The sequence below is a fragment of the Podarcis muralis genome, chromosome 14 (genome assembly GCF_964188315.1).
Source record: "Podarcis muralis chromosome 14, rPodMur119.hap1.1, whole genome shotgun sequence".
Taxonomy (NCBI): domain Eukaryota; kingdom Metazoa; phylum Chordata; class Lepidosauria; order Squamata; family Lacertidae; genus Podarcis; species Podarcis muralis.
Window position 1 is genome coordinate 53,814,205 of NC_135668.1, and position 13,691 is coordinate 53,827,895.

The following is a 13,691-nucleotide window of genomic DNA, read 5'->3' on the forward strand; positions in this document are numbered from 1 at the left end:
GGTTTCTGGATGAAACATCGGCTCTGGATCCATTCCAGTCCGGCTTCCGCGCTGGTCATGGGACCGAGACGGCTCTGGTCGCCTTAACAGATGATCTCCGTAGGCAGCTGGATCAAGGCGGGTCGGGGCTGCTGATTCTTCTAGACCTGTCAGCAGCCTTCGACATGGTCGATCACGAACTCCTGGACCACCGCCTTGCCGACGTGGGGATCCAGGGCACAGCCCTTCAATGGCTGCGCTCGTTTCTCTCTGGTCGGGGACAGAGGGTGGCGCTTGGGGGGGAATTGTCATCCCGCCACTCCTTGGTGTGTGGAGTGCCTCAGGGTGCGATTCTCTCCCCGATGCTTTTTAACATCTTTATGCGCCCCCTTGCCCAGCTTGTCCGGAGTTTTGGGCTGGGCTGCCATCAGTATGCTGATGACACCCAACTCTATCTGTTGATGGATGGCCATCCTGACTCGGCCCCAGACACACTGATCAGATGCTTGGAAGCTGTGGCTGGATGGTTACGTGGGAGCCGGTTGAAGTTAAATCCTTCGAAGACAGAGGTCCTCTGGCTGGGACGGGACGATATGAGATTGAGGGGGCAACTCCCTTCTCTTGCGGGGGTGCAATTAGTGCCAGCACCGTCCGTTAAGAGTTTGGGTGTAATCTTCGATACCTCCCTCTCCATGGAGGCGCAGATTGCAGCTATAACAAAGGCGGCATTTTTTCATCTCCGCCAAGCTAAGCAGTTGGCTCCTTACCTCTCTCGCCCTGACCTAGCCACTGTGATCCACGCGACGGTCACCTCCAGACTGGATTATTGTAACTCGCTCTACGTGGGGCTGCCCTTGAGACTGACCCAGAAACTCCAGCGGGTGCAGAATGCCGCAGCGAGACTCCTTACGGGGTCTTCGCTGCGAGATCACATTCATCCGGTGCTATACCAGCTGCACTGGCTCCCGGTGGAGTACAGGATCAGGTTTAAGGTGCTGGTTTTAACCTTTAAAGCCCTATACGGCCTAGGACCCTCGTACCTACGGGACCGCCTCTCCTGGTATGCCCCACAGAGGAACTTACGGTCTTCAAATAAAAACATCTTGAAGGTCCCAGGCCACAGAGAGGTTAGGCTGGCCTCAACTAGAGCCAGAGCTTTTTCGACTGCGGCTCCAACCTGGTGGAATGCCCTGTCGCAAGAGACAAGGGCCCTGCAGGACTTGACATCTTTTCGCAGGGCCTGTAAGACAGAGCTGTTCCACCAGGCCTTTGGTCAGGGCGCAGCCTGACTCCCTCCTTTGGCAATCTCTACAAAGCTTTAGTCTATGGTTGCCATCAATTTGTATTTTAATTAATTTTTAGAATGTATTTATAATGTTGTACTGTTTTAGTGTTGTTAGCCGCCCTGAGCCCGGCTTCGGCTGGGGAGGGCGGGATATAAATAAAATTTATTATTATTATTATTATTATTATTCATGAAGCACAGTCCCACAGCTAAACCCGGCCTTCCTCATGATCAGCTGGATAGCTCAGTTGGTTAGCGTGTGGTGCTGATAACGCCACGGTTGCAGGTTTGATCCCCATAAGGGATAGCTGAATATTCCTGCATTGCAGGGGGCATGGACTAAATGATGCTTAGGGTCCCTTCCAGCTCTAGATTTCTATTATCCTACCTATTGTATGTTTTGACATATTACAAAACAGGCATCCCAGAATATAAAAAAGCCGCAGGAATTATGACGGCATGGAAACCTTATGGTCAAAACTCTCAGATCCGTAGTGTGGATGAATAATTTGTGAATTTCTCTCTCCGCAGACTATTATAACGTGCTGCTGAGATTAAATTGGTCTGTGGGCAGCTGTTTTCTTTGGCCCAGTTTTACGAAACGTGGAGATCCTGCCTTCCTGTTAGGCTTCAGCTCTGCCAGAGAGATCTGAGATCTGATAGTCAGTGTCTATCCCATATGCAGATCTGATACAGGCAGGGAGTTTGGGAAACCTGGTTTGTGTGGTGGAACAGCAGCATCTGTGCCTGTTGGTTCCCCGAAGCTAAATGAATGCATAATGGTTATGAGTAGCGAAACAGAGCAAGACACAGTCAGAGAGAGAGAGATGGAAATTAGCAGCAATAAGACAAGAGGACAAAAATATCTGGGTTTTTAAAGACAAAGTTATAAATGAGCCGAGTGGCCATTGAAGCAAGGAGAGAAACATAAAAGCTCCTTCAGAGAATCATGCATTTGGACTCTTGTATCTCCGCCTAATAAGCTCCTCTCTGCACACAGCAATTAAACGGGGAGGTGTAATATACCACAGTTTCCCAGTTTTCCCAAACTGGGAAACTCTGGTTAGCAGCTTCAGAACAAGCCAGAATCTTAGACCAACTTCAAGCCTTTAAGGTTTAAGATCTTAGCCTTGTTCCAAAGCTGAGAACCATAGTTTTCTGGTTTCGATGGAATGGGGAAACTATGGTTCATTCAGTATTGCCCAGTTTGATTCCCTTGTGGAAAGGGAAGTGTGCATGCGTTAGCAAAGGCTCGGACATATAATGCCATATTCTTATCTGTTTGGGGACAAATGTGGCTACGTGCTTGGAGCTGTCAGTATTACATTTGTTTAGGTTTGTTTATTTCATAAGAATGATACACAGCTTGACGGTTAAAAAACAACAGCTCAATGCAGTTTACAAAGAGAAAAAAACAATAAAATTATCAGTAAAAGCAGCTCTTTAAAATATCCGAAAGATGCAATCAGCAATAAACGATTGAACAGATTTAAACATATGTCAACTTCTATAGATCTGGGTAGGTAAGGATGTTTTTAACAGGCCCAAAAAACAGTACCGTGAAGGCTGATATCAAGAGGCAGAGAGTTCCAGAGTGTAAATGCTGCCACATGAAAAGACCGATTTCTCACAAATGCGCAACGGGTATCATGTGACAATTGTAACCGCACCAGTTTGGCTGATCGAAGTGGTCGAGAAGTCATATATGGATGCTTTAGTTGTGATTCCTGCATTGCAAGGGTTTGGACTTGATCACCTTTGGGGATCTCTCCCAGCCCTAGAATTCTGTGGTACCTGGAGGCATGGCCAAAGTCAGTTTCAGGGGCCTAATCCGGCCCACCGGTCGGTTTAATGCAGCCCCTGTGGCAATTTATTTCCTGGGGTAAAATCCTAAAGCCCGGCTTTGGCTGGGGAGGGTGGGATATAAATAAAATTTTATTACTATTATTATTTTTAAAAATCCTCAACAGCTTCAATCCTAAAAAAAAAAAGGTTGGCCCTTTGTCGGCCCTCAAAGCCCTTCACTTCATCAAATTTGGCCCTCTTTGAAAAAAGTTTGGACACCACTGCATGGGGTCAGGCGATATTGCAGGTTACATTCTCACGTGCGGCAGATCTGTATGAAGGTTCAGACACAAGGGAGGCCAGCGGCTCATTCCTGGCACACAGGTGCCAATGTTAAGAGGGGGTCCCGGGCGACCCCCAGGGATTTCAGTGGGCACCGGGGGCAGGAAGAGCTGGGTACGGGTTTTGATGTACGTTGGGCCCAAACCGCTGAGCAAGAGAGGCTTTGTCAGACCTGGTTTCCAGACTCTTCCGAACTGGAAGCGAGCGAGTTGCGTTTTGTCAAATCCTGCGGCTCGTTTGTGTTCCTTGCAAGCCTCGGTGGTTCATGAATAACAGAGCACCGCTGCGCACAAGCTGCTTCTTCTCCGTCTTAGGCTCCGCTCTCGAAAAGGGGCTTTGTTGCAAAACCTCTTTCCCTTTTTTTCTGCCTTCCTGCTCTCGCTTGCTCTCCTGAGCTGCCCTGGAGGAAGCTGCGCCCCTGGAGATGCGTCTGAAGGCGCAGGGTGTTTATTTAAAGAAGCAGAATCTTCCGAGCCAGGATGGCTGGGCTGTAGCTGGGGGAGCCCATTACAGGAGGTGAACCCATGTGGAAGACGAAGCAAAGGCGAGGCTTTCCGTGGGGAGAGCGCTGGCCTTTTCCCCCCTTTGAGGGAGCCGTGCTAGGCTGTCAGTTGAAAAAGAGAGAGAGAAAAAGGCAGGAAGGAGAAAGATTTTTGGTTTGTTTGCTGTTTTGCATTGCTTAATTGAGAAATATCCAGCGATAGCACATTTTAAAATGGTGTCCCCCATCCTTGGCCAATTGTCCTTGCTCTCCAGGTGAGGTTGGAATTTGTTGTTGTTTAGTCGTTTAGTCGTGACCCCCTGGACCAGAGCACATCAGACACTCCTGTCTTCTACTGCCTCCCGCAGTTTGGTCAAACTCATGCTGGTAGCTTCTCCTTGTGCCCTCCATCTTTCCCAACATCAGGGTCTTTTCCAAGGAGTCTTCTCTTCTCATGAGGTGGCCAAAGTATTGGGGCCTCAGCTTCAGGATCTGTCCTTCCAGTGAGCACTCAGGGCCGATTTCCTTCAGAATGGATAGGTTTGATCTTCTTGCAGTCCATGGGACTCTCAAGAGTCTCCTCCAACACCAGAATTCAAAAGCATCCATTCTCCGGTGCTGATCAATGTGGCAATGGGACAGAGCAGACTTATGAATTCAAGCAACATTCACAGGGACAGGGAATTGGCTGATTCCATCTTTAACACCCTGAAATCGAGGTGAAAAGCGAGGTGTGTGTCGTCAGGCTCTCACAGCATAACTGTTCCTCTTAATCATTAAATCCAAACGACAAACCTTTAAGGTTCGTTGTTAACATGACTACACCCCAATCTGACATTTGCGGGGAATCAAACCTTTCCGCTCTGCTCTGCAACCCATTAAAGGCCAAGGCACATAATTTGAGTTGCACACCTCCCACCCCACAATGATATCTCCCACCCTGCTTATCGCCACCCAGGGCGAGAAGCTCCCTCCTTCTGCTCCGAAATCATTCGCTGACATCATCTCAGCTCTGAGATCCTGTGAAATGAACAAACATTTGGTCTGAAGGGGAACAGAACATGTTGCTATAAATGGGAAGCAGCTTCTGTGAAGGGAGGCGGAGGAGGCCAAACAGTTGCTCTTTCATGTTCGGGGAAAGTCAGATGGAGGCATGAAAAGAAAGTTTCCAAAAGCGCCAAGAGAACGGAATGGATCGTTGGGAACGTAGAAAGCTCGCTTATCCTGAGCTGGACCATTGGTCCATCTCAGGGGTGTAGGAAGGGGTGGGGGGTGCAGTCTGCCCCAGGTGTCATCCTGGAGGGGGGACGGGACAAAATGGAACACCGCCAGGAGGGGCGGTGGCACTGTCAGTGTTTGAAAAAGAAAAGGTTCTGACCTCCTTTTTACTCCTTTGCCTAGTCCTCAGACCTTAGTTGGCACGAAAGAATCTTTGAGAAAGAGTATTCTTGCAGAGTATTGCTGCTTTTATACTTAAAAAGTCTTATTCTCCAACCACGACCGACAGCTTTTATACACACCAGATGCAACCAGCTTTCTACCATTCAACCAACCCACACCCAACACTAACATTGACCACCCTATATATACAGGTAAAGGTAAAAGTAAAGGGACCCCTGACCATTAGGTCCAGTCGTGGCTGACTCTGGGGTTGTGGTGCTCATCTCGCTTTATTGGCTGAGGGAGCCGGCGTACAGCTTCTGGGTCATGTGGCCAGCATGACTAAGCCGCTTCTGGCGAACCAGAGCAGCGCACGGAAACACTGTTTACCTTCCCGCCAGAGCGGTACCTATTTATCTACTTGCACTTTGACGTGCTTTTGAACTGCTAGGTTGGCAGGAGCAGGGACCGAGCAACGGGAGCTCACTCCATCGCAGGGATTCGAACTGCCGACCTTCTGATCAGCAAGTCCTAGACTCTGTGGTTTCACCCACAGCACCACCCGCGTCCCTCATATATACAGGTACAATTTGATGAAAGGTTGCATGAGTCATTGTAGGCTGCTGACTCCTGCTGACTTAGTTCTTTTGGCATTGAAGAAACAGCGGCCAATTTTTAGCCATGACAGGCACTTACTGCAGGGCCTGGCCTGCAGCACGCCCAAGCCACACGTCTCTCCTGGGAGTGACACAGTGGCTCGGGGTCCCGCGCTGTTCGAAATGGCAGCGTGTGGCTTGCGTCCACCAGGCGGACTCCGCACGGATAGCTCCACTGCCCCCATGGCTAGATCACCCCACCCCCACCACTCCGGGTGCCAGAGCAGCTAGCTATGCCCCTGGTCCATCTGACTCAATATTGTCTGCACTGGCTGTCAGTGGCCCTCTAAGATTTCAAGCACAGAGTCTTTCTCAACCCTACCTAGAGATGCCATGGGGAATTGCAAGGCGGGTGTTCTACCATTGAGCTATGGCCCTTCCCTAATGGAGGGGGGGGAGTGCAATGCCACCCCACCATCTTCCAGTAGAGTTAAAAATGTTTAGGAGATCAATGAGCTGGCATCAGGACCATCAAGAAGTCAGGTATATATGGGCTATGTTCCTGTTTGCTCTGCCCACCAACCCCTCTGCCTTCCTCCCCACACATTAACCCCCCCCAGAGCTTCCCCTTCCTGCCCGATGCAACTGCACGAAGCTCACTTTCCACCCTCCTGACCTCATTCCTTCATGCAAATCCAGGAGTGTGATGCAGCACCAAAAGTCCTCCGATACTGCCAGTGTGATGACAGCATTACGTTTCTATGTATATAGGCAGAGATAGATAAAATAGATAGATAGAGCAGGTCACCTGCTGAATGGGTAGAGGGCAAGGCGCAGGGATGACTCGGTTGCTATTCCAGAGTATTCATCTTCCAGATGGGCCTTGGGAAGAAATTTGGTTTGGTTCAAAATCATTTGCACTCCCCAGAACAATCTGGAAACTGAAACACAGCTTTAAACAGGCACCAATCCAAAAGTCACAATGCAGGTTCTCCAACCAAATAATGTGTACAAAATGTGTGTTAAAATGCGTTGATGAGGGGAAAGTGTGGATGAAAATGCATCTATTCATGAAAATAGCATTCAGAAGGCTTTATGTTAGGGAAAATTGCACATTAAAATGTGTCTATCAGGATAAATGCACACTGAAGTGCTGATGAAGTTTTGCGAGGGCTACATAAATAAATAAACTAAAGTGGAAATTTTTGAAATTGCATCCCAGTACAGCTTTCATCGGCCGCGGGTGGCGCTGTGGGTAAAACCTCAGTGCCTAGGGCTTGCCAATCGCATGGTCGGTGGTTCAAATCCCCGCGGCGGGGTGAGCTCCCGTCTTTCGGTCCCAGCTCCTGCCCACCTAGCAGTTCGAAAGCACCCTTAGGTGCAAGTAGATAAATAGGTACCGCTTTATAGCGGGAAGGTAAACAGCGTTTCCGTGTGCTGCGCTGGTGCCGGCTCGCCAGAGCAGCTTCGTCACGCTGGCCACGTGACCCGGAAGTGTCTCCGGACAGCGCTGGCCCCCGACCTCTTAAGTGAGATGGGCGCACAACCCTAGAGTCGGACACGACTGGCCCGTACGGGCAGGGGTACCTTTTACAGCTTTCATCACTCTTTTGTTGACTATGAGGGCCTCTCCATTTCTTTTACGGGATTCTTGCCCACAGTAGTAGATATGATGGTCATCCAAACTGAATTCGCCCATTCCCGTCCATTTTAGTTCACTGATGCCCAGGATGTCAATATTTATCCTTGCCATCTCATTTTTGACCACATCCAACTTACCCAGGTTCATGGTTCTTACATTCCAGGTTCCTATGCAATTTTTTCTTTACAGCATTGGACTTTCCTTTCGCTTCCAGGCATATCCGAAACTGAATGACCTTTCGGCTTTGGCCCAGCCACTTCATCAGCTCTGAATCTACTTGTCCTCCGCTCTTCCTCAGTAGCATGTTGGACGCCTTCCGACCTGAGGGGCTCATCTTCCAGCGTCATAACTTTTATATGCCTGTTGTCTTTGTCCATGGAGTTTTCTTGGCAGGGATACTGAAGTGGCTTGCCAGTTCCTGCTCCAGGTGGATCACGTTTAGTCAAAACTCTCCACTATGACCTGTCCATCTGGAAAAGACCCTGATGTTGGGAAAGATGGAGGGCACAAGGAGAAGGGGACGACAGAGGACGAGATGGTTGGACAGTGTTCTCGAAGCTACCAGCATGAGTTTGACCAAACTGCGGGAGGCAGACTAAACAGCTAAACAACAGAGTCGGATACGACTAAACAGCTAAACAACAACAACAAAGTGGAAATTTGGGGAACTGAGTTTAAGGCTGGGGAGAAAATAGAAATGGATAGGAAAAAAAGTTGGCAGGTTTGTCCATCTCTCCTGACAGAAGTCTCAGGGGCCAATTTGCATCTCAGCTTAATGTGGAAAAGGCACCCCTTGTGCTTCCTGTCGCTCCCCATCATCCATACAGTGTTCACAGAAACAGCTGCTGTCCCAGACCTTCGCTTTGCTAAATCCAGAGTTTCTCTATCCTTGGAAAATCCGAAAAGGATGTTTGCTCCACTTCAAAAGTGCTCGTACCAGCTTTCTGTGGATTTCTTTCTTTCTTTCTTTCTTTCTTTCTTTCTTTCTTTCTTTCTCTCTCTCTCTCTCTCTCTCTCTCTCTCTCTCTCTCTCTCTCTCTCTGGTAGTGTGGCTATTTTTTTAATGTGGAGCAGAGGCAAAGTTTGCTTGAAACAGCAAATGCTGGGAAATGTAGAGGATGGACAGCAAAGCTCTGGATTAAAATCACATCCAAATATAAGCCACTCAGGTATGGATCTCCAGGGCTCAAATCAAATACGGAAAATATGGATTTTGTGGGCAAGTTTGGATGGGCCCTAGGTTTGCACCCCAACTGGGTCAATTACCTATTGGAAACCCTTTCACATGCAAAATGAGCAGCCTTCGGCAGGTGAATCTTGGTTAGAGAGCAGACTTGTTGCAATTGCACAGAGAAAGGGATGCTTGCAGTGTGAGACAAACAATAAAGTAATTTATTGTAGGAAGTGCATTAACTTGGGTAGAAAAGTTGGTAGTTCTAGTGTAACCAACTAGTTTGGAGAAGAAGGAGGCAGCCATACTTGGTCCTTTGCTCTCTCAGGCAATCTCTCCAAGGTGGCCTCTCATCTTGGGGTCGAAGAGAGAAGTGGCAGGAGGAGGAAAATGTGCAACCTGAGAACCTTTGGCCTGATACCAAAGAGTTAGGGAAGTCAGCTCAAGAGGTACCAGGGGTAGTCTGGGAATCTGGAGACCCCTAATTCTGTTTAATAGGATGTCCCTATTTTCACTGGAGAAACGTTGGAGGATAGGTGTATTATTGACTCATGCAAACTCCTCTTCTGCAAGCTGAGTTTCACCCAGACTTCCAGCGCATCATGTTACCTGACGCAACAGCAGCAGGGCTATCCCTGGGTTAAGCCATGTGGGGCTATTGCTTGCCCAGCTGCACAAGCCGTCCGTTGAGGAAAGCTGCAATAAATAAAGTTGCTCTTTTGCACAAGCTTATTGTGTGCTTGTGGGGGTTGTGCGCACACAGTGATCTCTCGCAGACACACGCTACTCAGAATTTCCTCCGCGCCGTAATTGGGTTGCTCCAGATTGCAAACCGATCTGTCAAAACCCTGTTCCCTGAGATGTTGCCGAGAGGAGTTGGGTCGGACTTCAGAAAGGTGCATTTGACAGAGAAAAGCAGGCAGGAGCCCCAAATGAGGGTGCCCGCTACAGCTCCCGTAGCTGATGCATGCGGCGGTGGGAAGAACGGCTTTCGGAATAATAAGGAAGTTGTCATGGTATCACCAGGGCTGCAAATTCCTCGTAGTTCAGAAGCAGCTTTTTGATCCCGGTGGATATAAGATGGAAAGAACAGAAAGTGACGGGGATTATTTTAACAAACCTGTCTGTGCTGCATGTCAGAGAGGGATGAGACTTTAAACCAGAAACCTCGATGGAGCGCAGAGAGAACAAAAACGTATGGTAACATCAGTGCTGTTGTGCCAAGGGAAGAGACAGCGATGTCTAGGCTTCTGTAAAAAGGGTCATCTTAATGGACTACATTAAAAGATGCTTGTTTAAATTAGCATCAGTGACTGGTGGCTACTGACTGGTGAAGGGACGCGGGTGGTGCTGTGGTCTAAACCACTGAGCCTCTTGGGCAAGGGTCAGCAAACTTTTTCAGCTGGTCCACTGTCCCTCAGACCTTGTAGGGGGGCCAGACTATTTTTTTTTGGGGGGGGGGAATGAACGAATTCCTATGCCCCACAAATAACCCGGAGATGCATTTTAAATAAAAGCACACATTCTAATGTAAAAACACATTGATTCCTGGACTGTCCGCAGGCCGGATTGAGAAGGTGTTTGGGCCGCATTCGCCCCCGGGCCTTAGTTTGCCTACTCATGCTCTTGGGCATGCCGATCAGAAGGTTGGTGGTTTGAATCCCTGTGACGGGGTGAGCTCCCGTTGCTCTGTCCCAGCTCCTGCCAACCTAGCAGTTCGAAAGCACACCAGTGCGAGTAGATAAATAGGTACCACTGCAGCAGGAAGGTAAATGCCGTTTCCGTGTGCTCTGGCTTCCGTCATGGTGTCCCGGTGCGCCAGAAGTGGTTTAGTCCTGCTGGCCACATGACTTGGAAAGCTGTCTGTGGACAAACACTGGCTCCCTTGACCTGAAAGCGAGATGAGCACTGCACCCCATAGTTGCCTTTGACTGGACTTAACTGTCCACTCCAGTTTTTACCGCTTGGTGAAGACCCCCTCACCTCTTAACATAAGAATGTGAGAAGAGGCTGCTGGGCCAGGCCAATGGCCCAGCAAGTTCAGCATCCTGTTATCCCAGTGGCCACTCAAATGCCTGAGTGTATTATATGTAAATAAAGTCGATTAGCCAAAATGCTGAGCTACTGAGTTCTGTTACACAAACTGCAAATACTCTGCAGAATCGTAAGTGTGCTGATGCCTTTTGGTATCAGCTGCTGTGATGTTCAGGCTGAAGAAAGCTTTTCAAGTTCCCAAATGACTGACCAGCAGGGTGAGAACATGCCGGTCGGGCATGTGTCTCTACTAGGGTCCTACATGAGAGTAGGACGATCCTAACAGTCTCCACCATTCAGCCCAGACACTGAGGTCCAGCACTGAGGGCCTTCTGGCAGTTCCCTCACTGTGAGAAGCAAAGTTACAGGGAACCAGGCAGAGGGCCTTCTTGGTGGTGGCACCCGCTCTGTGAAACGCCCTCTTGTCAGATGTCAAGGAAATAAACAACTACCAGACTTTTAGAAGACATCTGAAGGCAGCCCTGTTTAGGGAAGCTTTTAATATCTGAAGGAGTATTGTATTTTAATATTTTGTTGGAAGGCGCCCGGAGTGGCTGGGGAACCCCAGCCAGATGGGCGGGGTATAAATAAATTATTATTATTATTATTATTATTATTATTATTATTATTATTAGCCTGAGGCTGACTCAGATTATCGGTCTCTGCAGCTGCAGGTGGCTAAGTTGTGGGGCTCCAGGGGTTGCTGGACTGCAGCTGGGTAACTTTGCCATGCAGAGGTAGGCTGGGACAGAGAATGATGGACATTCATTTGTGGGAGGCAAAACCCATCGCAGCACTACCAGGGTCCCTGCAACGATGGCACCCTCAGACATTTGCACAGAGCCTCCCTGGCCTCTGACCTGGGTGTCGACCATCACAAAACAGAACTCTCGCCTAACCCTCTAGGCCTTGCCTTTGCAGAATAACCCGCCCAGCAATGAGCCCGGCGCTGCCAACACTGAAGCGCTTGCCCCGGTTGACCCCATCAATATTTACAAGGCTCTAGAAATGACAGCCTCGGCTGGGCTGTTAATGGAATGTGCCTTCAGCCAGACCAATTTATTTAAAAGCAAAAAGGAGGATGCTGCCAACTTAAAAAAAAAAAAAATGCAGAGGGGAAAATGGAAGAAGACTGATAAGGACTCGGTTTCTGTCCCTGTGAAGTGTGCTGGAGTGGAGGGCAGGATTTCTCTTCCTCCAGGTCAAGGGAAGTCAGAGCACCACTCTAATCTGCCCTGGTCAAACCACACTTGGAATACTGTGTCCACTTCTGGGCACCACAATTTAAGGAGGATGTTGAGAAGATGGAAGGTGTGCAGAAGAGGGCAACCAAGATGATCCAGGGTCTGGAAACCAAACCTGATGAGGAATGGTTGAAGGAGTAGCCTGGATGTTTAGACTGGAAAAGAGACTGAGAGGAGATATGAGAGCCATCTTCAAATATCTCAAGGGCTGTCCCAAGGAATAGGGAGTAAGCTTGTTTTCTGCTCCTCTGGAGTGTAGAACTTGAACCCATGGCTTCAAGTTATGAGAAAGAAGATTGCAACTAAGCATCAGGAAGAACTTTCCAGCAGTGAAGGCTGTTCAACAGTGGAACAGATGACTTTGAAAGGTGGCGCATTCTCCTTCCCTGGAGGTTTTAAAGGTTGGGTGGCCATCTGCTTTACTTTAGATCCCTGCATGGCAGGGGGTTGGACTAGATGACCCTTGGGGTTCCCTTCCAACTCTAGGGTTGCCATATTTCTAAAAGTAAAAATCCGGAGCAAAAATAATAATAATGTTTTTGAGCTATTTTTAAGGGAAATCGCAAAAAATGACACTGCCGACACATCCAGATTTCCACCCGGACACTGCTTCTGACTGCAGTATTCTGGATACGTCTGGGAAATTCCGGATGTATGGCAAGACTTTCCAACTCAACAATTCCACAATTCTATGATTTTTTTGTGCCTGGCTGCTTTCTTGCTCACATTGGTAAAAAAAAAAGAAGAAAAGTACAGTGGTACCTCAGGCTACAGATGCTTCAGGTTACAGACTCTGCTAACTCAGAAATAGTACCTTGGGTTAAGAACTTTGCTTCAGGATGAGAACAGAAGTCGTGCGGCGGCAGCAGGAGGCCCCATTAGCTAAAGTGGTGCTTCAGGTTAAGAACAGTTTCAGGTTAAGAATGGACCTCCAGAATGAATTAAGTTCTTAACCTGAGTTACCACTGTATGTGAAGGCTATGGGAATTCTGCCTCTATTTCAATTTGGACTAAATGCGGCAATGAGTGTTATTTTTTCATGTAACTTCTCTCGTTTGTATAGTTGTGTTGACTCTCCTGTTCTTAATGTAATTGTTCCAAAAGTAAAGAGGAGGAAGAAGAAGAAGAAGAAGAAGAAGAAGAAGAAGAAGAAGAAGAAGAAGATATCTGAAAGCCTTACACCAAGCTAGCACTCGGTGTCAGGCAAAGTACTTTTGTCTGTCTATATTTTTGCCGAACACCAAGCGAACGAGCGCAGACCCTCAGCGCATTGGAGGGGAGCACATAAGGACCCCCCTCTGTCGCTGGCGGCCTAGGCCTCCCCTAGCAACCGCTCCCCCTAGCAACGGCCTGGGCCTCCTCGCCACCTCGGACCTGGCAGCGTCATCTGTGTCTGTGCTGTCCCTGTGACCTTGCGCGGGAGAAGTGCCATCGCCAAGGCAGGAAGCATCTGGGTTATGCAACCAGGCCTTCCTCACATGTCCCTGACGGAGACATGTGCCAGGATAGTGGCGAAGGCATCACCATGGCAACTGCATCTTGCCCCTCCGAACCATCTCCTCTCTGCTTTTTTCATGGGTGTGTGTGTGTGTGTGTGTGTGTGTTGCAGGTCTTTGTCCTGGGCAGAGGCCGATGTAAACGAGGCTAATAGATCTTAACTTAATAAGCGTAGGGATAAATCAGGTTTTATCGCCGCACAGCAACCCAGATGGCACAGTGGCGCTGGGGTTTGAGGCTGCGCAGTCCGTCAGA